General features: G+C 37.9%; 1 protein-coding gene across 1 annotated transcript in view; it reads left to right on the forward strand.

Moving 5' to 3' along the window:
* Positions 1-24337, forward strand: part of fat2 (FAT atypical cadherin 2) — a 165811-nt gene that overhangs the window by 19636 nt on the left and 121838 nt on the right. The window lies entirely within an intron of this gene.

Consider the following 24337-nt stretch of genomic DNA (forward strand, 5'->3'; position numbering starts at 1 on the left):
AGAGTGATCCAAAGAAAACAGAAAAAAGCAGAGATTTGTGTGAATACAGACACATAGAAACATGAGGAAGTACGCTGAGATCAAGGAAACATGTGCTAAATCACTTTCTTTCATCATGTCAAACAGACAGCTCCCAAAAACTGAACAGGTCTGAACAAACCCGTCACGCCTGAAAACGCCGCGTTGCCAAAATACTTAGTGTCGATATTGTCTCTGAGCTCGGGGGATCAGAACCAACTTGTCGACATGTAAGCTCTTCTGCAGAGAGCATCAACAAAGAACAATGAGAGTCATTTCACTGCAGAAATGCTGATTGTTCATGTTTGGGAAAGGCTGTATTTAATGACTGTCTGTTGCAATCCAAAATTACAGCGCTGCAATGTGAAATTCCACCCCAAAATGACATTTAAATCATTCTGACAAACATTAATGTCGAGCATAAAGCTTTTAACACAAGCGCCAAACATTAGGAAACTTACTGGAAGCCCAACCTCCTTGTTATTTTTTAAAATATTTTAGCTGCTAACGTGTTTTTGTGTTCTGCCTCCATCAGAAGATTTCAGTAAGATAAAAAGAGAAATTACAGTCACACTCATCTAGTGCATGCAGAATTTTAACCCTTTAAATGTCAGGTTTGTGTCATGATGCCACCATGTCTTTAGATGAAAAAAGCACAAAAAATGAATTATTTTCAATGATTAGCAGCAACGTTGATTTTTATACAGAATTTTTTGTGCATTGTTAAATGCTCACACTTATACTGCTCTGCCCACAAGATGCACCCTTCAAAATAAAGCTGCAGAAAATGTTATACATTAATGATTTTTTAAACCAAAATCAGTCCTAATTACAAGTATCATGTATTCATTAATTTTCAGAATTTTAACCCTTAAAATTGTTTTGTAATGATACCACTATGTTTTTAGATAAATAAAGAAACAACCCAAAAAAAGGAATTATTCTCAGTCTCCTCCGTGCTCAGTGTGTGAGTGTAGCTGCTGACAGTCTGGGATATGTCAGTGTGTGAGTGTAGCTGCTGACAGTCTGGGATATGTCAGTGTGTGAGTGTAGCTGCTGACAGTCTGGGATATGTCAGTGTGTGAGTGTAGCTGCTGACAGTCTGGGATATGTCAGTGATCAGCAGCTACATTGACTGTGACAGGTCACCTAGTGGAAATAGCATGTATTTCCTCCATATGCCAAATATGGTCAAAATGACCTCATCAGGTGGAAAATAGTCAAAATGACAAATTCAGAGTCAAAAGCCCAGAATGACACCCAGAAATAATACAAGTCCTGTTTTTCTGCTCTGATGGCTGTGGGATCAAAAATGTCAGTTTGAATGGGTTTCAATGGAGCATTTGTTGACCTGAACAGTCTGAATGTAACTATTTAGTTTCCACAGTGTATTTTAGACTTATTGTAGGAGCTGAGCTGCAAATTCACTGATTACACTCAGATACACAATATTGCCAGAATGTAATATACCATATGCATGAACGCACACACAGTTATCAAAAAATGAAGAATAAAAAGCGCTTAAGATGCACCCAACAGTTCCTAAGATTTAAAATAGACAGTACAAACGATATAGAAGTTTGAGGATGATAAAGTTGTCATTATTGAATTATTTCCAATCCAAGGCCACGTAGGCGTGTTATGGAGCCATGATGGAAAGGCGAGCCCCTTATCCAGGGAGCGGCCACGTATGAGGGATTTCTGGGAGATGTAGTCCAGGATTTCACAGAGGAATTGTGGATTCAAAACTTTCTCAGAGTTATGTGATGCAATAACAGCTCTTGTAGCTCCTGCCGCATCATGAGGGAGCCAGTTCCTACTGACAAGCACATAGACACAGCATCATGTGACCTCACAGCATCATGTGACCTCACAGCATCATGTGACCTAGAAAAGACTAAAAACAGTTTTCATTGTAGTTTTGCGAAATATAGCTTTCTCAAATTCGCCTGAAATACCTCCTCACGCATGCATAAAAACTCTTTTGCAATAAATGGGAGCTTTTTGGAAATTGTTGCATTTCCATTTTTAATTTGCACAATTTGAGGATTAATGGAAACGGCCTACTGGCACATCCAAAGTTTAATTTTTTTAAGAAAAGCAACATTCGGAAAAATGCCTTGTTCAGAATATCTAAACATGCTGTTTACACGAGCAAATTAAGAATATTGTCATATTTGGAATAATAGTGGAATATTACTGTGCATGTACACATAGTCAATGTCAACTCGAGTTAGTTTAGGGTGTAGTTTAGCTTAGTTTAGTTTTTAGGGTGGATGAAGCCGTTAGAAGCTATTATGGATAATCTGTAGTTGATCTCATCTGAGACTGTTCTGCCAAAAATATGTTGGCACTTTCACAACAGACCTATTGAGTATGAATTTCCTGCTAACCGTACTGTATGTGGTGATGTGTGTAACCTGAATTATTATTCTCACAGAGGCCAAAGGTCAGAGCACCTCAATGACAGAGAAATTCGACTATTCTTGTGACTGTTGCGTGGATGACAGACGCGTGCAGAGACGTTACAAAAGAGGGAATGGATTTTATTTTTCTTGCTCATGACCTCATGACAGGAGCAGATGAGATCGGCGTTATCCATAAGAGACGGTACAATGTCAAATATTTCCTCCAAGCAGGTTCTTAAGATTATTATTTTTATTTTTTTTAAACTTTAATACATGACCTTATTAGAGCAGAGAAAATAGGACGACAGCTTTCGATTTTGGGGTAGAGTGATTTGTGAAGACCTTCTGAAGATTGAAAGTGAATGTTTCAGACAATCCCATTGTAACATGTTATAAGTTATTATTTTAAATTTTTCTTAATTTTGCTTTTTTAGACACAAGTTTCATAAGTACCACTCTGAAAGACTACCACTGATCTGCAGGTACCCATGAATCTGGTTACAAGTTATTTATTATCAAATGCACCACAATTACAGACCCTCAGACTCCCTCCAATAAATCTGATTTATATATTTATATATATTTTTATTTTTTTGTCTTTCAGTGTTACTCAGTCCCTAATTATTTTTATTATACTTAATTGATTAATTAATTAATTAATTTTCTGTCTGTATATCTGTAATGTGGTTTTATGTTGTTGAAAAATTAGATATTTAATAAACTTTTAGTCAAAAAAAAATCGACAGTGTAATATAAATAGTAGTGCAATGAGATAGTCCAAGGTCAAATACAGGAAAAAAAGTAACATAAGTAAAATATGAAATAAAGTAAGATATATTTATGGTAGACAGTAATTGCAAAGCAGAATTTCATGGTGAACGTGACAAGTTTTGATGCCCAATTTAGCCTCAGCTCTGTGTAAACAGGAGCAGGTGTATCGAGCCGTGACAGACGAAGGATTGAGCTTCATCACAAAGCCAGATATTAAATTATAAATGCCAACAAAGTGACACCTGTGTAACGAAAAAAATGACTGATGCTGTACAACAATAGAAAAAACCCAAAACAAAACATGATGAGATAGCTGTGGCTTCTTTCTTCAGAAAATAATAACCATTCATACTGTGGCACATTCATTTAGATAAAAGATAAATCATCCCTGCAGGCAAGTAAGATGTCTTCTTCAGAAAAACAAATTAACAAGCTAAGGAAACAGGTCAGAGTGGTCGCATTTTAATGTGTATATACTGATGTTTTCAAGAATTTTTCTCATCCAAAAATCAGTCAGACCATATGAGTGATATTATATCCAAAACTGTCACTGTTACACTGTGTTCATGGCCTCCAGCATTACTCAACCTTATATGAGCAACAAAGACTTGTGAGTCAGACTATAAAATTTAAACATGCCAGGCCTTGCAACAAACACAAAGAAAAAACAAAAAAACTACAAAAAACCCAAACAGATAGCCGAGGCTGGAGGTAGGGGTGGGCAATATATCGAATACACTCGTGCGATATATAAGTTGACTCTATCGCAAACATTGAGTATAAATTTGATTTGCAAAGAGCGAGAGCGCGGCGTTTGATTTTCCTTCTCTCCCTGGCAGCTGTCTGCCTCTCACAGACACACACACAGAGCAGGGCTTTTGCAGAGCTCCAACAGTCGCTCTTAAGTCGCATTTTGCGACTGTGGAGCACTACTGTGATTTGCAAATAGTTACTATCTGAACTGTAGAGCTGTTAGTTTGTTTCCAGCTTACAGAGAATAAATCATCAGGTTTTATGGCACTGCAGTCTAGATGTCTAGACTTAACGAGTTTAGCTTAATGAGTGATAGTGGTGGTAGTGTGAGCAGGTTGTCCTTCTGTCTGTACAGCTCCGATCGAGACTATCCAATTTTGGTTGCTTGTTTCCGCTCACAGTGAATGAATCCTCATGGTTAAAGGTGCCGCTGTATCTGTTTAACTTCGCGCTAACATCCAGCTGTTGACTGGACGCTTCAGGTCCACTGCAAAAAACATAAAAACTTCTGGCTTACGACAAGCCAAGTCCTTCAAAATAAAAGCTCCATGGGTCCCACTTTGATGTAGTATTTGATTATAACAATACTCTTTAAAAGTACTTCATTTAACTTCCTTTTAACTGTATTTTTTTTTAAATGTTAGTATAACAGCAGTGTATTCAACTTTATTATATGACAGTAGCTACTTGTAACTGCAGTTTATTCAGTAATTTATTTTACATTATTATGTAGTGGTTAACATTCATTTAAAAGACATTAAAAAATATTGCAATAATATTTTAAAGCCATATCAACTAGCCCTAGCTGAAGGCATTATTGTTTTGCATTGTTTATGTTTCCATTAGGAGTATTTTATATTCGCAGTTTCAATTTGTGCTATTTGAGGGTTATTGGAAACCTTCTATTTATTATAATACTATTGAGGAAAATTATATGGATATAATTACCCTTATTTTTTTCTGGACCGGCCCTTTTGTGCTGTATGTTCTGTTCATGGGAGGTCACGTTTCACAAACATTATGTCACCGCTAAATCCTCTGATCATCCTCCAGCCAGCTGATGCCTGGTGAAATGCTCTGTAGCATGCTGTGTGTGTGTGTGTGTGTGTGTGTGTGTGTGTGTGTGTGTGTGTGTGTGTGTGTGTGTGTGTGTGTGTGTTTGTGTGTGAAAGAGGGAGAAAGAGGGAGACGCGTAGAACATGGAAAGAGAAAGGGATGGTTGCAACATGATGCTGATGTAGAGATTGCAGAAGCTAAGTGATTTTTTCCGTTGAACTGTGAAGCAAATCTGAAGCAAATATTTGAAGTTTTGCCAAAACTTCTGAAAAAACATAAGCATGTTCTCTTCCATAATGCAGGCCGGCTCTTCAGCCAAATATTTAAGATACGCATCATTTCTCCATCTGTTGTTTTAAGATCAGTGGTGTCAGAGATATTTACACAGTTTCAGAGTTTGACGTCACAATCAAAAGATCTTTCCACTTTTACCTGAATCGTCTGGAGGACTCTGTGTCTCTGTTGAAAATGTGATGAAACTGATTCAACTTTTTTTTTCTCGATGGTCTAATGTTAAAAAAGAAAATTAAAATTACAGTCAATTGTTATATCAAATTGCAATAGACCTTTTCAAACAGCATTAACCCTTAGGGACTGTTTGGCACATTTTTCGCACTTTTCATCTTTTTTTTAAATTGTGTGTGTGTTGATGCATGTGTCCTAAATGTAGTCCAGATTGTGTATCTGAGTGTAATCAGTGAATTTGCAGCTCAGCTCCTACAATAAGTCTAAAATACACTGTGGAAACTAAATAGTTACATTCAGACTGTTCAGGTCAACAAATGCTCCATTGAAACCCATTCAAAGTGACATTTTTGATCCCACAGCCATCAGAGCAGAAAAACAGGACTTGTATTATTTCTGGGTGTCATTCTGGGCTTTTGACTCTGAATTTGTCATTTTGACTATTTTCCACCTGATGAGGTCATTTTGACCATATTTGGCATCTGGAGGAAATACATGCTATTTCCACTAGGTGACCTGTCACAGTCAATGTAGCTGCTGATCACTGACATATCCCAGACTGTCAGCAGCTACACTCACACACTGACATATCCCAGACTGTCAGCAGCTACACTCACACACTGACATATCCCAGACTGTCAGCAGCTACACTCACACACTGACATATCCCAGACTGTGATAATCCCAAAAAAGTCTTATTTGTGGTATATTGAAAATAATCTTTTTTTCATCTTAAAACATAGTGGCATTATAACAAATTAGGACTCATGCTGGTTAAAAAATCAATTCAATGAAAGTACAAAATAACATTAAATTATAATATTTGCTGAAGCTTGATTTTGAAAGGAGCGCAGAGTGAAATGAGTGTGTGTGATAATAAAGTGGGTCTTAATGTGTGTGTGTGTGTGTGTGTGTGTGTTGGTATGCTCATATATCAGGAAGGCAGATGGTGTAAGAGTAGGAGGTAGAAGACCATCCAGAACTCCTGTATGTGTGTGTGTGTGTGTGTGTGTGTGTGTGTGTGTGTGTGTGTGTGTGTGTGTGTGTGTGTGTGTGTGTGTGTGTGTGTGTGTGTGTGTGTGTGTGTGAGCTCAGCATGTTCCAGGAAACGGGAGCAAATTCCCAGCTGATCTGCTGGTTCAGACACAGTTATGCTCCACTGATACACAACACCCTGTCTCCCTGTCCAACTGTCCATCTGTCTCTGTCCTTTCTGTCTGTTTGACGTTTTTCTGTCTTTCTGCTGGTTTTATGTCCCCATTAATCTAATGTTAAACGAGTGCATACGCTGGTGTGAGTGCACCGCAGATGCATGCAGACCACAGACTTGTATGTCGGTGCAGACTTTTATGAAATTATTATAACAGTATTAAACTTAATTATATGACAGTAGCTACTTTATTTAACTTTATTGCAGCTGCAGTTCATTCAATACTTTTGTATTTTAGTTGTTGAAATTAGTTTAAAAGGACATTTAAAAATATCGAGATATATGTTGTGTATTGCAATATAGCTTTGAAATATCGAGAAATTATTCTAAAGTCAGATCGCCCGGTGTGACATTACAGCAGATTTATTTTGTGTAGCTGTCTAATATGTGTCGATGTGAGATGTTTTTTTGAGATGCGTCTCCTTAATGTACGCCCGCGAGCTGAAATTTTGTCTGAATAGAGTTCAAATCTGATATTTTTGAGAAATGCCTGAAAAGTCATGCAAACATTTTTTAAAATTTTGTCCATAAAATGTGTTGAAATCCTTTACACATATATGCACACATTCTCTGGATAATAATCGAAGAAAAACTCAACCCAACAGAGAACTATGATGACTTCTTAAAGCTCATTTAACCCTTTGAAACCCGAGCAAATAAAGAGTTTAATAGCCCAAAAATTAGTAAGAAATTTGGAAAAAGTTACAAGAAAATTACCTACAAATACACACATACACAAAAGAAGTAAAAAACAAACAAACAAAAAAAAGAAAATGACCCCAAGAAAGTGTCAAAAAATGTATAATTATTTTTTTCTGTAATATAATTTTATATATGTAATTAAGAAAATTAGAAATATAACTTTCTGGACACTTTCCCCTCATTTTTTGATAATATCTAGCTTAATATCTATCTTTACATTGTATGTGATGAATTTTTAGTTAATTTCCTGGAAACGTTTTCAAGGTTTTTGCAGTTTGCGTTACATTTCCTCTCAAGTTGCTCATCATGTTTTTTTCGTGTTTCAAAAGAAATCAATCAGATTTTCTAGATTTCAGAGGTTTTGGAGATTTTCGATCGCAGCACACATAAACTGATGTCGATCCAGGTGTTAAAGGGTTAAATGAAGTTGACCCAAACACTGCCAGTCAAACCTGGTTTATTTTAAATTCATCCTTGCTGTGTTTGGATGACGGTGCGTTGGGTTTAATGTGCCGCGGGGCTAAAAATGTCAGTTTAACTGTGAAGGTTTTGCCAGATTTCGTGACCAAATTGGCCTCCAGCTGTTGGTTCTGTAACTTTCCTTCATTTTGGACTCGAGCGGATCAACAACACAGACTGACCTCAGACTTCGTCCCTGGAGGATTCAAATTTTTCTGTTTTTGGTTTCTACGCACAGATGCAGAGTTATTGTTCCTGTGAAACAATGACGGTGCAGAAGCTGCTGAGAGGATCTGAACGGGACAGATTTGAGCCGCACAACGTGTTGATTTCTGTCACACATGAAGGGAGGCGGCCGCTTCGCTGAGAGAAGAATAATGTTTGTTGTTTTTGAGCCGTTTCAAACTGCGCCGTGCAGTTAATTTTTATCAGTCTGCACGGTGACAATAAAGCAGAAGCAGAGGGAGGAGATCAAAAAACTCGTACTTTGTTTTATTTTTGCCTCGCTGAGTTCTTATCGTGAGGGGAAATGTGGAGCGCGCTGCTATCTGCCGCCACAGTGGATGTGTTGTTCTGCAGCAACAGTGTGCTTTTTTTTTTGTTCATATAACAAACTGTCAGAGTTTGGCCTTAAAACTTCTGTTCTGCAGAGTTTCACTGCTCAAAAATTAACCCTCTGTACTCCAAACACTGACGGTGTTTAACCTGCAAGACTAAAATAAGCTGAATGAACATAAAGCTGCAGGATGCCCGACATTAAGCTCTGCCTCCTGCTGGGCGCAACTTCTCTTAAATTCATTATGATTTAAGCTTCTCTGTTAGCTCCAATCAAAATGTTAGATATGTTCAAGCACCTCTGGTTCCACTTTGATGAAACCTGCAACGATGATGCTTTTAACCTAAACAAACTGGCTTAATTTCAGTCAAAAAACATGACAAGGCAACCTAAAAGGAAGTTACTAAAAAATAAGAAAGAAATTTAAAATAAAAAAAAGTTGCAAAAAAATGATCATAAAATTAGCTCAAAAAAAGGGGAAAAAAGTGGATAAATATATCGAAGTGTTACGATACACACACATCTACATATTTCTGAAACATACATTTTGATATACAATTATAATTATTAATTGAGTTTTCTGGACATTTGAAAAAAACATTTGTAATAATTTTATCTCTCTCTTTAAAAAAAAACAAACACGTTTTCAAGTGATTTTTTTGTCTCCTTCTCCTAATTTCTTGCAATTTCAACAATAAATTGTCCCAAAAATTTAAGATAAGAACTAAAATTAGCACCAAAAAGGGGAAAAAAAAGATCTGAAAAATGTTAACAAGGACTTGACCTGAAAAAAGTGCTCCTGTACACACACATTTACATATTTCTGTAGCGTAATTTTAAATGTACAGGTATGATGAGTAGAGTTTAAGTTTAGACTTTTTATCTCTCTCCTTTAAGAATAAAAAATAAAAAAAGAGCTTTAAAGACTGATTAATATATCAGTCAGACGATTTTATTGGCTGATACTGACCCATGAAAGACATGTAGATTTGGGTTTATATATTGTCCAATATGCACAATATGAAAAATTGATTTTTTACAGAATATAATGCAGAAAAAGATGCTTAGAGTAATCTTAAAGTAATAATATCTAATACACATTTAAGTTTACTGTTTCAGTGCACTGATGTAATTTTTAACAGTTTAACAGGTTTATTGTTAATTTGTAAAAATAAAAATAAAAAATATCCCACTTCCATTACATATCTCTGTCACAATTATGTGATGAACATATCGGAGGGATAATTACATTGCATAATTGCATCGGCCGATATATCAACACTGGAAGTTTTTACTCCAAAAATCAGTATCGACATCAGCCTGAAAATTCCAGTACTGAAAAATACAATTTTCAGATAATTTTTTCTTCAACTTTTCCTAATTTCTTGTAATTTGTTAGGCATCTTTTACTCATTGCAATTTTCCACAGTTTTAAAAGAAACCAAATAAATTTTCTCAGGTTTATTGCTTGCAAAAGGCAGAAAACTGATGTCAATCCAGGTTTCAAAGGGTTGATTAAATAGTTTCACTTTATAAAAAAAAGGTTGTCTTATTTTGCAGCCTGACGTCATAAATCACAAATTCGCCTCAAGCGGTTTTACAATCTGTGCAGCATCTGACACCCTCTGTCCTTCGACCCTTCGAAGAAAAACTCCTCCAAAAAACTGCATTACAAAATAAACCGGGAGTCAGTTGTTTTAATTCATTATCAACCTTCAGACCTTAACTCTGAAGAACAAGAAGCAGATTTTGCATACAAATGTGTCCAATAAAGAACATTTTGCATCTTCTCTGAGGAAATTTAACAGTGTATGTGCAGGTGGCTGAGCTGTTTGGTGATAAGTCAAACACAGAAAACGCATTTGTTGTCTTGTGGAGGAGTACAGGGCCGCGGCAAGGACACGATAACACCTGAAACACTCACACAGACACGAGTGTCTTATAAATATTCCTTTGTCTCTGCCGAGGAGAGTTTTGCTTTTGCTCTTATCTGTTTGTTCGGTTGTTTAAAGGAAAGACTATTACTTATTAAAAAGCAAAAATCATTTCCCATTGGCTCTTTGGTCCAAACATCTATTCATAAAGACCAGGCCCCATTCTGCCGACATCTTTTCCACTATTTGATTTTTTAAAAATATACAAATAGTTCACTTCATCTGAGTCTGTCACAAGTTACAGGATAAATCTGAGGACGCTGGTCTCATTTTTTATGGTGCGTTCACAAAAAAGAAGCTTTTACAAACTGATGTTAGATTTATTTATGGCCTCCCGCTCTGATTTCCATTCCCCCCAGCGTTCCCAGCTGTCACTGTCGACCAGCAGCAGGAAAGCTGTGATTAAACAGGCCGGCTCCGCAGAGCAAACATGCCACCAGTTTTCTTTACCGAATAACGGTGAAAACCAGCCGGGCCACATTTCCCTGTGCACGCTCTTATAGACCCCAAATGATGACATGTGTAAATATTGATGGCTGTGGATCGGGCTGACGGCGTCGTTATCAGACAACATCCATTCAGTTTGCAGATGATTACAGCTGTATAACATGCTGACATGTTTAACAGCCAGAGACAATAAAACGCTGCTCTCCTGCATAATACAGCAGGGTCACGCGCACACACACACACACACACACACACACACACACACACACACACACACACACACACACACACACACACACAGAGGAACATTCACTTAACACAAATGCAAATAAACACTTCATGAAATAAACATGGAGACAAATATATACATGCAAATAATAGGAGACAATGCGTTTTTCTTCAGGTGTGTGTGCAGCGTTGTTGCATGGATGGTACTGTGTGTATATATTTGCACAGGTGAATGAATGAATTTGTGTTTCCTCTTTAGCCTTTCGCCTACTGCTGCAAGAACACTGTGATGAGGAAAAATCACCTCGCAATCTGTCCCAGCATGCCTCTGTCTGTCTGTCCTCCATTCACTCCCCCCTTCCTTCTTTTCTTTTCTTTTTTCTCCAGACTCATTCCTGCTGTTTCTCAGCTCACAGTTTTTTAAAGTTTCGGATAGATTAATAGATATTTTCCTCATGCCCCTGGGGAGTTTGCATGTCGCAGCAGCAGTACATGAACAAACCGCGTGGTACAAACAATAAACCTGTCAAACACAAGTATGAACAAAAAATCAAAAAGAAAATGTAACCTTCTGAGAATGTGCATGTGAACAAATGTGCAGGTCTGCAAAATGAACACAGTTAAAGGTTAAAAGTTTCTTAATGATGCTGATATACTGTGTAGAGAAGTGACTTTCAACTACAGCCCCCAAATTATTTTCTAATTCCCAATAAAAATAGACACGGGGAACTGTTTTTGTACTTTTACTATACATAAGGTCCCAGAGTGCATAAAACAGCATCAAAATAGAGCTTGTTGATCCCCCACACCCCCTGACAGAGGTCCTATAACAGTGTCCTAAAATCCTAGAAACGCCCTGAAATCTAAGAAACATCCCAAATCCTAAAAATCTAGGAAAAACTCAGAAACATCATAAAATCGTAGAAATGTCCTAAAATCATGAAAACATCCTAAAATCCTGCACAGTTCCAAAATCCTAGACATTTTTTAAAATCCTAGAAACATCTTAAAATCTTAAAAAAAAAACCCCAACCTACAAACAGAGAAATATCCTTAATTAGAAACATGCTTAATCTAAAATTCTAGAAATGACCTAAAATCCTAGAAACAGGCTGCTCGACCGGCCCCTGACCTCCTGTCATTTTGCAAAAGTGGCCCCCAAGCAGAGCAGGTTGAGAGTTGCTGGTGTTGATTCTCATGTGGGACTGTTTGTCTAATATCGCTGCATTTCTGTTTATGACCGCCCACTCCTGCTGAGTCTGTTGTTTATTCCCGCCCATTCCCGTGAGGTGTGTCAGCTCCCACCCGCAAAAATTCTGATCATACATGCCCGCACAATAGATTGATCATCAATAGTTTGAGTCTTCTCCCGTCCCCTCAGGGAGAAAATGTTGTCAGGTATTAAGAGAGATATGCATACCTGTCGGCAATCAGTAGCAAAATTACATTCAAGTGCATAATTACAATCATAATTACCTTTGTTCAGGCGTCTGTGGGATTCAGTGTTATTATTATTATCTGTAACTGGTTAGCTTGTTGCTACCACTTTGCACTTTGCTCGTATGGCGGTTACTGCTGATATTTGGACGCCGTCGTTGTGGAGTTGTAGCTCCCGCCCCCCTCTGGTCCCCCCTAATAAAAAAATTCCATCACAGATTTGTGCAAAACGTTAGCGATAACTTTGACAGGTCAATAAAACGTGGCGATGTCTCTGTTTCCACTGAGTGATGTCATGTGACTTCTCCTCTGATAACATCCCAGTAACCATGGCGATGGATGTTCAAAACATCAGCAGCTTTATTTCTATTGCAGCCACCACACTAGCCGTCATTATTTCGTAATGAGGCTTGTGTTTCACGTAGGCGTGTTATGGAGCCATTGTGGAAAGGCGAGCCCCTTATACGTGGGAGTGGCCACTTATGAGGGATTTCTGGGAGATGTAGTCCACGATTTCAGTTCCTACTGACAAGCACATAGACATAGCATCATGTGACCTCACAGCATCATGTGACCTCACAGCATCATGTGACCTAGAAAAAAAATGAAAGTGTTTCCACTGCTGTTTTGACAAATATGGCTTTTTTCAAAAAAGCTTAAATTCATTTTTGCAATAAATGGGATTCATTTTTAAATTGGCGTGTTTCCATTAGATGTATTTTATATTTGCAATTTCAATTTACGCAATTTAAGGGTTAATGGAAACTTGCCTAGTGAAGAGTCCATTAGACTGCTGTCTTTTGTGGTAATGTAGAAGGTAAATTCAGAATTAACATCTGCAGTCCACCATCTAAACCTTCTGTTTCTGACGTTTTAGGTTCTACTTAAAGCTGAATAAACAATGAAAACGTTTTTTTTTTTAATCAAACTTAATCAAACACTAAACCTGTTAAAACTAGACAGAACTCCATGAATTAAAATCAGGTGTCAAAATGAACATTAGATAAGACAAATAAACTGCCAGTTAAAAGCTGAAGCTGTTATTACGAGTCTTAAATCAAACTGCAGTCTGTGCAGAAGAAGCTGAGCCAACGGCAAATTCAGATTTTCTGTGAATGGACGGAGGCGTCCTCTTCATCCTGCTGCTGCCTGTGTGATCGTTATCAACCAGCCGGGGCGGGCGCTAAGTGAGGGGGAAACACTGTAAATCAAACCCACCTCCATGGGGGTTATTACTTTACACGGTGCAGGGAGAGGGGGAGGTTACAGAGATATGAGCGCAGACGCTGCTCAGAGAACTCACTCACTGCTTCAAAAACTCTCTTAAAATATGTTTTTTGCTTTACTTATTTATTTTTCAGCTATAATGAGGTGGTTGATGAAGATTTACTTGTGCACATCAGTCGGCCGTTTCTCATCGTTGCATATCATCTCAGTTTATTTGAAAAAATCTAGGGGTGTAATTTTACAAAGACGGACTTCACGCACTCTGAACATCACGATACGCTTTTGTTTGGAGGAATTCGGGTTAAAACGCTCTGATCTCTATCAGTCTGCATCTCATGGGAGTTTGCAGTCACAGAATCCAGTGTGCAGGAAAAACTGCACGAGTCTCGGCACTTTAGAGAGAATATTCGGTCAGAGTAATTAGATAATTCAGTCAGTTTAACCCTTTGAAACCTGAAATGACGTCACTTTTCTCCCCTTTTACAATTATTGAAACCTTTGAGCTCTGAGCAAAAAGAAATGTTCTGAAAATTACAAGAAATTTGTGGGAAATTAAAAAAGCAAGCCAGGAAATAAATGTCTAGGATAAAAAAAAAACAAGCAAGGAAAATTTCTTTTCTTTCTTTTCTTCTTGAATTTCTTTGGGTTTTTTTGCTTTTTCTTTGCATTTTTAAAAAAAATAATTTTCTCTTTAAATGTTCATGGCATTATTTAAAATAATATTTTTTTAACAAGAACATCAAATTATTTTCTACTTCTCACATGGCAATATTTAGAATAATTTATTTTGTTTGCAAGAAATGCAAGCAATTTATATTCTACTTGTTTAGGGAGCTTCCTTTTTACATTTAATGTAATGTGTTTGCATGTGAGGGACTGAGGACAGAGGGATGTTGTATGCCGTAAAGCCCTCTGAGCTATGATTTGTGATAATGGGCTTCATAAAAAAATAAAACTGACTTGACTTGAATTTAAACTAAAACGTGTTTGTCCAGCACTTTATCCATGAAGCATGTTGCAGTTCACATTTTCTTTTTCGTAAAACAGTTCGGTGTTTTCCTCCCGTGGCTCCCTTGACCTCCTCACGGCCTCAGAGTCGTCGTCACTTCTGAGCGGAGAAGTGAACGCGTTGACAGACACATTGACACGTTTTGAAAAGGTCAGCTGAGGACTTTTCACGGCCCCGCGGCCTCGGTCCATTACTGAACCTGCAAACTGCTTCAGTCGACACGTGGCGACAGTTTTCCTTTCACTCTGCGTCGATGTGGAGGCGACGGGCTGGAACATGAACGGGACGGAGCTGACCGTACTGCTCCGAGCCGACCCCGATGGGTCACTCTGCTGCGAGTGCTCGTCGGCTCCAGTTGCATTTTTTAAAAATGGCCTGTCAGTCTAAAGATGAGTACTTCTCACTGGGTTCATACGGTTGTGAAAAAACCTGGAAAAGTTATGGAATTTGTAAAAAGCAATTTTCAGGCCTGGAAAAGTTTTGAAAAGTCATGAAATTTTGTTCCTCAAACCTGTATAATAATACATGATGTGTTCAAGGACCATCTGAAATTTGAAAATCCATCTATATATGTATATATATATATATATATATATATATATATATATATATATATATGTATTTTTTTTTTTTTATACAGTTTCTTGATGTGATAAATTATGTCATTTGTTAATAATTGTTAATTGAAACATTTTTTTAAAAAAATGCCTTTTTTTTTAAATCCCCCAAAAAGCTGCCAAAAATGTTTACTTAAATATCACCAAATTTTTAAAGAAAAAACAAGTTTCCTTTAAAAGCATGCAGACCTGTTTTCTAGCAGTTTAAAGTTGCACGCCTCTCCCCTAAAACCAAAATCAAAGTTCCTCCTCAAAGTTCCTCCCATAACTAAGGGACTGTTAGTCCCTTAGTTATATTCAAATATTCATATCTAATCCTAATCTGGATTCTTTAAAAAAAGTGTATGAACTGTGATGCATATAGTTAAGAAAAACAGTCACATTTTGGTTTAAAATGGCCTCTGTTGGCAGCATAAAAGCTGCTGGAAAAGTGAAACGGGCTGTTAAAAAAACACCCACATTTCCCGGCAGAAAAGTTAGTGAGAACGCAGCCACAAACAGCCCTGTCTGCAGCTCAGCCTGACTGTTTGCCGCTTTTTTGTTGGCAGATTTTCTGTTACGATATTCTTGGCAGCAGAGCTCTGATTGGTTGACTGTTTCTCCAAACAGGGAAACGGTGTCGTTTGTGTTAAGTGTTGAACTTCTTGGAGATTTGGGCAGTAGTTCAGAAATCTGGCCCCTAAAATTAACACGCTAACATGTTACACGCTTCAAGTCAGCATGCTGAGAGGTTGGAAAAGGCTTTTTTGTTAGAATATCTTTATTTTGTCACCAGCTCTCCTGAATGTTGTCACACCATGACTGTCTGTGTGCCGCTGTTCAGACTCACCGCCCCATTTAGTTAAATTAGTGCAGCTGCTTTCTTTAATCCAGAGCCATCACACACAGAGTGCTGTAAACTGTGAAATTACTGTCATTTCACAAAAGTAGGTCTTCAGATGCTATTTCACTGTATAATTCACCAATGTAGCAAATAACAAACGATCAGGGAAATCACCGGGTCAGCCGAGGACATTTTCTTTCAAGACATGAGATAACATCAAAAAGTCGGACCTCATTTCAGTTCCCTGTCTCCAACAAAAGAAACAATATGGATTTTAGGGTCAACATGCATTTTAAAAAACTAGGCCCATCTGAAGCAAAACAAGCCAATAGTCCTGAAAACAAATCATTCGTACATGCTGCAGCTTAGCAACTCACACAAAAGTGTAGCCCAACTGTGGAGCAACTTTTGTTCATTTCACCGTGATATAAATTATGAAGTCCGTCACTCTTTTTTATCAAAAACACCAAACTTGACACCAAACTTTCTGCAGAGCGTCTTCAGACTGTCCGACACAAACCATCTACACAGATTTTTGATTTATCAGAAATTGAGCCAACAGTGCTTAAAAATGTTTGACTGTAAGATAAGATGAAACAAAACAACTTGAAACAATGACAAAATTTTGCTGTCATGGTAGATGAAGTGTTTAACAGTTCAGATTTTTATCTGAAAAACTGAATTTTAGACATTTTAAATTCTGCCCTGTAAACTATAGCAGTCTGTGGCAAAAACACATCTTTAAAAATCAGTTTTTCACAGATGGAGCAAATCAATCTTTGTAAAAACAAATTATCAACATCTCTGCGCTGTCTAGATGAAGTCTGCAGATTGTCAGAGTTTTGTCTTGATAAGTGATTTTTTGGCAGCACTTAGAAATCTGCCTTTCCATGCACAGACAGCTGATACCCTGCCCCCTGGTGGTCGGCTCAGTCACAGTGTGAAGCGTCTCTGGTTTCCCTCTTGGCATGGAGCTCACCGAGATACTGACTTGATGTTTAAAGTTGCGAATTTAATCCTTGTTTGATGCAGAATGCGCTTTCTGATGCAGAGTTGTTTATTGTCCTCCAATTTGGCTGCTGCTTGCTGCTAAAAATAACCATTTCTGCACAACTACAGTGTTTTAAATATATTTTCAGTGCAACTCCAGGGGATTCAGGATATAAATTTAAACTACCTAATACTAAAAAAAGTACAGATTGCTCTCATCTTTATTGCAAACCATCCCTGGTGTTGTCAAAACACCTCAAACCATCCAGATTAAAATAATAATTAATTATAATTGCTAACTTTCCTCCCTTGCATCTGTTCACACATGATCTTCACCTTCACATTATCTTGTTTTTCAGCTATAGTTGAGTACATGCAGATACAGGTGCGACTCTGAGGTGCGGAGACAGAGGATCCTAACAGAAGCTGCCAAAACGCATCGTCCTTTTCCATCACTCAACAAACTCTAAATGAGGAGATATTTTATCTGTCAGAAAGTTTAGAAATCCTCCCACCCTGCGGTACAGAATGATTGGTGGGACAAACAAGAAACGAATCACACTCCATTGATTGACAAAATTATAGCGCTTGTACCGACTCGAATCTCTGCACTTTAAAAATATTGAACGACAGATTTAAGGTCACGATTGTTTTCTTCAAAATCGAGCTGCAAAAACTTTCAAAGTTAACTCGAGCCTCGACCCAAAATGTGATTTTCCTGTTCTTTTGTCTAACCTCAAGGTGTGGTGTGTGTGTGTGTGTGTGTGTGTGTGTGTGTGTGTGTGTGTGTGTGTGTGTGTGTGTGTGTGTGTGTGTGTGTAGGCTGCAGTCAGTAATAAAGGCACAATAATACTAAGCCTGTCGGACTCAGTTTAAATAAACAGCCTTTTATATTCTACACTGCCTGTCAGTAACTGGTTAGTGTTTCCCACAGAATTTTCAGAGTCTGTGTGATAATTAAAGAGGCAGTTTGGTCTTTTGTGCTCTGATTAATTTGGCACACAGTTTACACAGCAGCCACAGTTTAGTTTGGATGAAAGCTCAGTTCCTTGCCTTTGCTCCTGGTGCCCTTTACAACAGTAAAAACAGTCAACCAGTTTTAAAAAGGACGCATTTTCTTTTTAAATAAGTGCTGTGCAGTAGATTGATTTTTTGCAGATGTGAAGAGGTGGATTTTGGAAAGTAACGAAGGCTTTACCTAAATTGGTTTGCTTTTTAGTCGGTAATAAGACCGATATTTGGAACTGATATGCATTTACAATGAAACTAAAAATCTCCAACACAAAACTTTGTTTAAATGTCTTAAGCTTATACTGAAATTTTTAAACATCATATACAGCAAGTTTCCAGCAACTTTTTTTCAATAGACAAATGAAAATTTAATTAAAAAAGCAATAAATAAAAATCTCTCTCTAAGGTTTTAGAAAGTGAAAGATCCTCCCATGCTGCCAATTTTTTTGCACTTTTTAACTAATTTTATCGGCGATCATCAAAATAAAACGCTGATACAAATAGTCAAAATGCCAAATATCAACTCCAGTAATCGAACCCCTAGTTGGAACTGGCTCCCTCATGAAGCAGCAGGAGCTACAAGAGCTGTTATTGCATCACATAACTGAGAAAGTTTTGAATCCACAATTCCTCTGTGAAATCGTGGACTACATCTCCCAGAAATCCCTCACACGTGTCCACTCCCACATATAAGGGGCTCGCCTTTCCATCATGGCTCCATAACACGCCTACGTGGCCTTGGATTGGAAATAATGACGGCTAGTGCGGTGGCTGCAATAGAAATGAAGCTGCTGATGTTTTGAACATCCATCGCCATGGTTACTGGGCTGTTATCACCAGAGGAGAAGCTGCACAGCATCACTCAGAGGAAACACAGTCAGCTCGCAATTGTGTTTTATTAACATTTCTAAAATATTGGTTAAATTTTGCACAAATGTGCAATGGAAACCCGGCTAGAATCTCCTTTTAAATACTACAAACTGGACCTTTAAAGAAACTTTAAAGTGTTCATTTTAAGCACATCATGTGGTGGTAATATGAAATATCAAAAAATAAAATAATGCTTAGTTTGTCTAACCGAATATGAAGTGCCACCGACATACTGGATAAATGGTTTTCCTCTAAATCGTTCTGTTTCCTCTCCACTCATCGGTTTGTGCGTCTGTCAAATATTTAAAAACAAAAACCACCACGAGGAGGACAAAACAGCAGAATCTGAAATTGTTGAAGTGTTTGATGTCTTAATTTGAGGAGACGTTGTTGTGGCGTGTCGGTCAGGCCGGAGCGCGGGCAGAGAGGCGCCTCAGGGGTTAATGTAAACGTAGAGCGGTGTGGATGGAGCAGTGTGAGCAGCAGGTTACGTGAGGTGGATTTTCATTTCCTCCAGGCTCTCCTGCTCCGGCTCAGGTTCACCTGCTGCCGGTGGCCCCGTGCCCACCTTCTGTCGGTGTTTATTTCTGGACCGGCCCTCCTCCTCCTCCTCCTCCTCCTCCTCCTCTTTGTCCATCTCTTTGTATCTCACAGACATTTTTTTTATTAATTTCGCTGCTTTCTGTTCCTCCTCCACCTCCTCTTTATCTCCTCTCTTCACCCTCTTCCTGGTATTTTCTTTCCCTCCTCACATTCCTCGCAGTCACTCGTTCTTCATCAGCATTGCTTCACATGTTTACCTCCGTCATCCTCCCCTTTCTCACCTCTCTCTAACCCTCTCCACCTCCGCACTTTCTCTGTTTTTTTCCATTGATCTCCCTCTTTACAGATTTTCTCTCCATCATCACCCCCCCCCCTCCTCCTCCTCCTCCTCCTCCTCCTCCTCCTCCTCCTCTCTCTCTCCACAGGTCCATGTGCTCTCTCTCTCCTCTGTATCATCTCCACCTTGGCCTGGAAATATTGAACAGGGACCCTCAGGGAAGCTTCTGCTCACCTTCTGTTCAGCTTTAAAGGGATAGTACCCCGTTTAACCCCTTAGGGACTGTTTGGTGCATTCTAGGCGCTTTCATTCCTCTTCTTTTTTTTTTAATAATTTTGGCTGTGTTCATGCATATGGCATAAATGTAGTCCAGATTGTGTATTTGAGTGTAATCAGTGAATTTCCAGCTCAGCTCCTACAATAAGTCTAAAATACACTGTGGAAACTAAATTCTTAGACGCTCCAGCGCGGACATGATGCCTGTTCTACAGTATATTTGTCATGTTCAATGTCTGACAGAAAGCAAATATTTAAACCAAAATTTACCTTATGATAACTTCATATCTCACTTCGGAGTAAAAGGAACCTTTAAGCTTGACAGAAATAGTGATTTGATGTATATCGTGATATATATTGATATCAACTGATATGAAAAAAATTATCGCGATAAGACTTTTTTCCATATTTGGCATATGGAGAAAATACATGCTATTTCCATCAATGTAGCTGCTAATCATTGACATATCCCAGACTGTCAGCAGCAAAACAAAAAAAAAGACTTAGCATGTAATACATTTAAAATCTTTTTTTTTCCATCTGAAAACATAGTGGCATCATAACAAAAATCTTGTATTTAAAGGGTTAAAATTCAAAAAATTAAAGAATATTTCATATTTGTGATCAGGACTGATACTGGTTAAAAAAGTAAACTCAGTAAAAGTAGAAAACAATATTAATGTATAGTATATAGTATATTTCATAGTCTGATTTTAAAAAAGTACATTTTGTGCGCAGAGCGTTATGAGTGTGTGTGATTAAAGCGAGCCCTAAGGGTTAATACAGACGTGTTTTTTTTGTTGTCGAGTGTAAACATGCTACTGTCATGTTTTCACACACAGAAGATCTAAAACTGAGCACTTCAAATAAATGTGTGAAGGTATTTTCTACATGAAGCATGTCACGAGTTAAAAAGATATCTTTAGATGCTGATTTGATGTTGATGGATGGTTTCAGCAAACTTCCTTTTTTAATTTTATAAAATGTTTTTTATTTTTGGTCTTGTGTGCATGCGCCCTTTTTTTTAAAAAAAAAACTTTAATCAAAATTTACCCTCTCTACATTCGAATGTCTTTGTGGGACCATGAACGCAGCGCAGGAGAAATGCATCATGAGGTTTTTTTTTTTAGATTAAAAATAAAATGAGAAAATAAGCAGAACAGCTTCTGTTAACCGTTTGAAACCTGAGAAAATTGGTTTGATTTCTTTCAAAACCATGAGAAGGCAACAAGCTACTTTACAAGACATGACCCGAAAATAAGCAAAAGAAAAAAGGAAAAAAAAGAACCCCCCAAACAAACAAAAAAAAATCCAACCCATGAAAACAGTATTGTGTAAAAATCAAGAAAATTACCTAACAAGGAACTGAAAACGGAAAATAAATGAATAAATAAAAGTTTGTAGCAGGTTTATTATGCTGTTGATGTTGAATTTTCCTGACAGGAGAAAATCAAAGACTGGAATTACAACACATTTTGTTCTCAGGCGCATAAAGAAAATGAAAAAACATTATTATTCCATTATTTATTACTATGAAGAATTACCTCTTTATAAAGTCTTTGTCCTGCTGCTTCAGTATAACGACTAATTATCTTGTAGATCTTTTTTATAGCGTAGAGCCGGCTGCCAGCTTTGCCTCAGGTCTGTCATTCTTCGCTGCCTGACTCCTGATAAGACAGAAATGAACCGAATGTCTCTAAATTCAGTCACATACTGTCGATGAGATATCAGCGCTCACATTGTTGTGTTTGTACCCGCGGTGACGGCCCGAGGCGAGCAGTTAGAGAGCTGCATGCACGCCGTTTATTTATGCTGTTTACACAACAACAACACAAAGACTGCTGATTCTCTGCTGCAACTAAACCACAACAGCTAATTAACCCTTCCCCCTCCATTAGGGTGAGATGATCTGAAGTATCCTGCAGTGAGCTACTGCAGGGTCTCATGGTCACACCCTAAAGAGGGTCACATGGTCACACCTGGGTCGGTCAGTGATGCAAAATGCATGTGATATTGTTTTTTCAACTGGAAGTTAATTCATTTATTGACTGACACATATTTGAAAATCCAAATATAATTTCTGTTGTCACAGTTTTTGACTGTGATAAATGGTATCATTAAAAAAAAAAAGGAATTGCTAAATTTGTTTATATAAAAATGGCCAAAAATGGTAAAAGAAAGAAAAAGCCAAACTGTTTTCTTAAACATCATAAAAAAGTATTAAAAAATCACATTACCAAAAATTGTTAAAGGAAAAAATGAATTATTATATAAATTTGTAAAGAAAAAAATCGCCATTTTTTCTTTAAAAATGTTAAAGGAAAAAAAAGGCCCAAAAATATCTGCAGAAAAATAGATAAATATGTGTTTTTCTAACCTTTATTTAACTGCACTGTAAATCACAGCTCCTCCACCTTTAACATGGAGATCAGTGCGAAAGATGGTGTAACTATCCGAATGAAAATGACTGTGGAACAGATTTACAAACCCCAGTTCCAGTCAAGTTGGGACGTTGTTTAAAACGTAAATAAAAACATAATACAATGATTTGCGAATCCTTTTCAACCTATATTTGTGTGTGTTTATTTACACTACAAAGACAAGATATTAAATGTTCAAACTGATAAAACTGTATTGTTTTTTTGCAAATATTCACTCATTTTGAATTTGAAGCCTGCAACACGCTCCAAAGAAGCTGGGACAGAGGCAACAAAAGACTGGGAAAGTTGAGGAATCCTCAAAAAACACCTGTTTGGATCATTCCACAGGTGAACAGGTTAATTAGAAACAGGTAAGTGTCACGATTTGGGATAAAAGGAGCATCCCCGAAAGGCTCAGTCGTTCCCAAGCAAGGATGGGGCGAGGTTCAACACTCAGTGAACAACTGCGTGAGCAAATAGTCCAATGCTTTAAGGACAACGTTTCTCAACGTACAATTGCAAGGGATTTAGGGATTTCATCACCTACAGCCCATAATATCATCAAAAGATTCAGAGAATCTGGAGAAATCTCTGCACGTGAGCGGCACGGCTGAAAACCGACACTGAATGCCTGTGACCTTTGAGCCCTCAGACGGCACTGCGTTAAAAACCGACATCATTCTGTGAAGGGTATTACCACGTGGGCTCAGGGACACTTCGTAAAACCACCGTCAGTTAACACAGTTCGTCGCAACGTCTACAAGTGCAAGTTAAAACTCTAACACACAAAGCAAAGCCATATATCAACAACACCCGGAAACGCCTCCATCCAGACTGTGATCAGCGCATGTGTTAGTGGCCCTGGCATCATGGGTAACTTGTACATCTGTGAAGGCACCATTAATGCTGAACGGTACATACAGGTTTTGGAGCAACATATGCTGCCATCCAAGGAACATCCTTTTCTGGCTTATTTCAGCAAGACATTCTGCAGGTGTGACAGCAGCGTGGTTTCGTAGTAAGAGAGCGGGTACTAGACCGGCCTGCCTGCAGTCCAGACCTGTCTGTCATTGAAAATATGTGGCGCATTATGAAGCACAAAATATGACGAGGGAGACCCCGGACTGTTGAGCAACTGAAGTCGTACATCAACAAGAATGGGAAAGACTTCCACCTACAAGCTTCAACAATTAGTGTCCTCAGTTCCCAAACGCTTACCGAGTGTTGTTTAAAGGAAAGGTGATGTAACACAGATGTAAACACGCCCCTGTCCCAGCTTTTTTGGAACATGTCGCAGGCATTAAATTCAAAATGAATATTTGCAAAAAAACTAAAAAAGTTTATCAGCTTGAAGATTAAATATCTTGTCTTTGTAGTGTATTCAACTGAATATAAGATGAAAAGGATTCCCAAATCATTATATTCTGTTTTTATTTTCGTGTTACATAACATGCCACTTCATTGGAATTGGGATTTGTACTCGACCATGTCTCTGATGAAATCTAAATATCAACACTGGTTGGATTTTGTCATGTCAGTTCTTGGTAAAAGGCTTCTCACATTCATAAGCACAAACCAAAACCAGATCTGTTCAGGAAGGCAGCAGGAATGCAAACACTCAGTGTTTGTGACAGGCTCTGGATTAGGCTCCTGGATAAACTTAAGAATAATGATACATTTCAGCTCACGTGTGCGATGAGATTTCTCTAGAATCAGGTCTCCTCACGCTGAACTTGCTGCGTTATATGAAAGACTTTGTTTTGTGTTGAATGAGCTTTATTTTGTGCTTTTACAATTACGCCTGCAAAACAACACTTTGAGGAAAAAGTT

This window comes from Plectropomus leopardus, chromosome 8 (genome assembly GCF_026936395.1).
Source record: "Plectropomus leopardus strain MGB_pleo_1.0 chromosome 8, ASM2693639v1, whole genome shotgun sequence".
Taxonomy (NCBI): Eukaryota; Metazoa; Chordata; class Actinopteri; order Perciformes; family Serranidae; genus Plectropomus; species Plectropomus leopardus.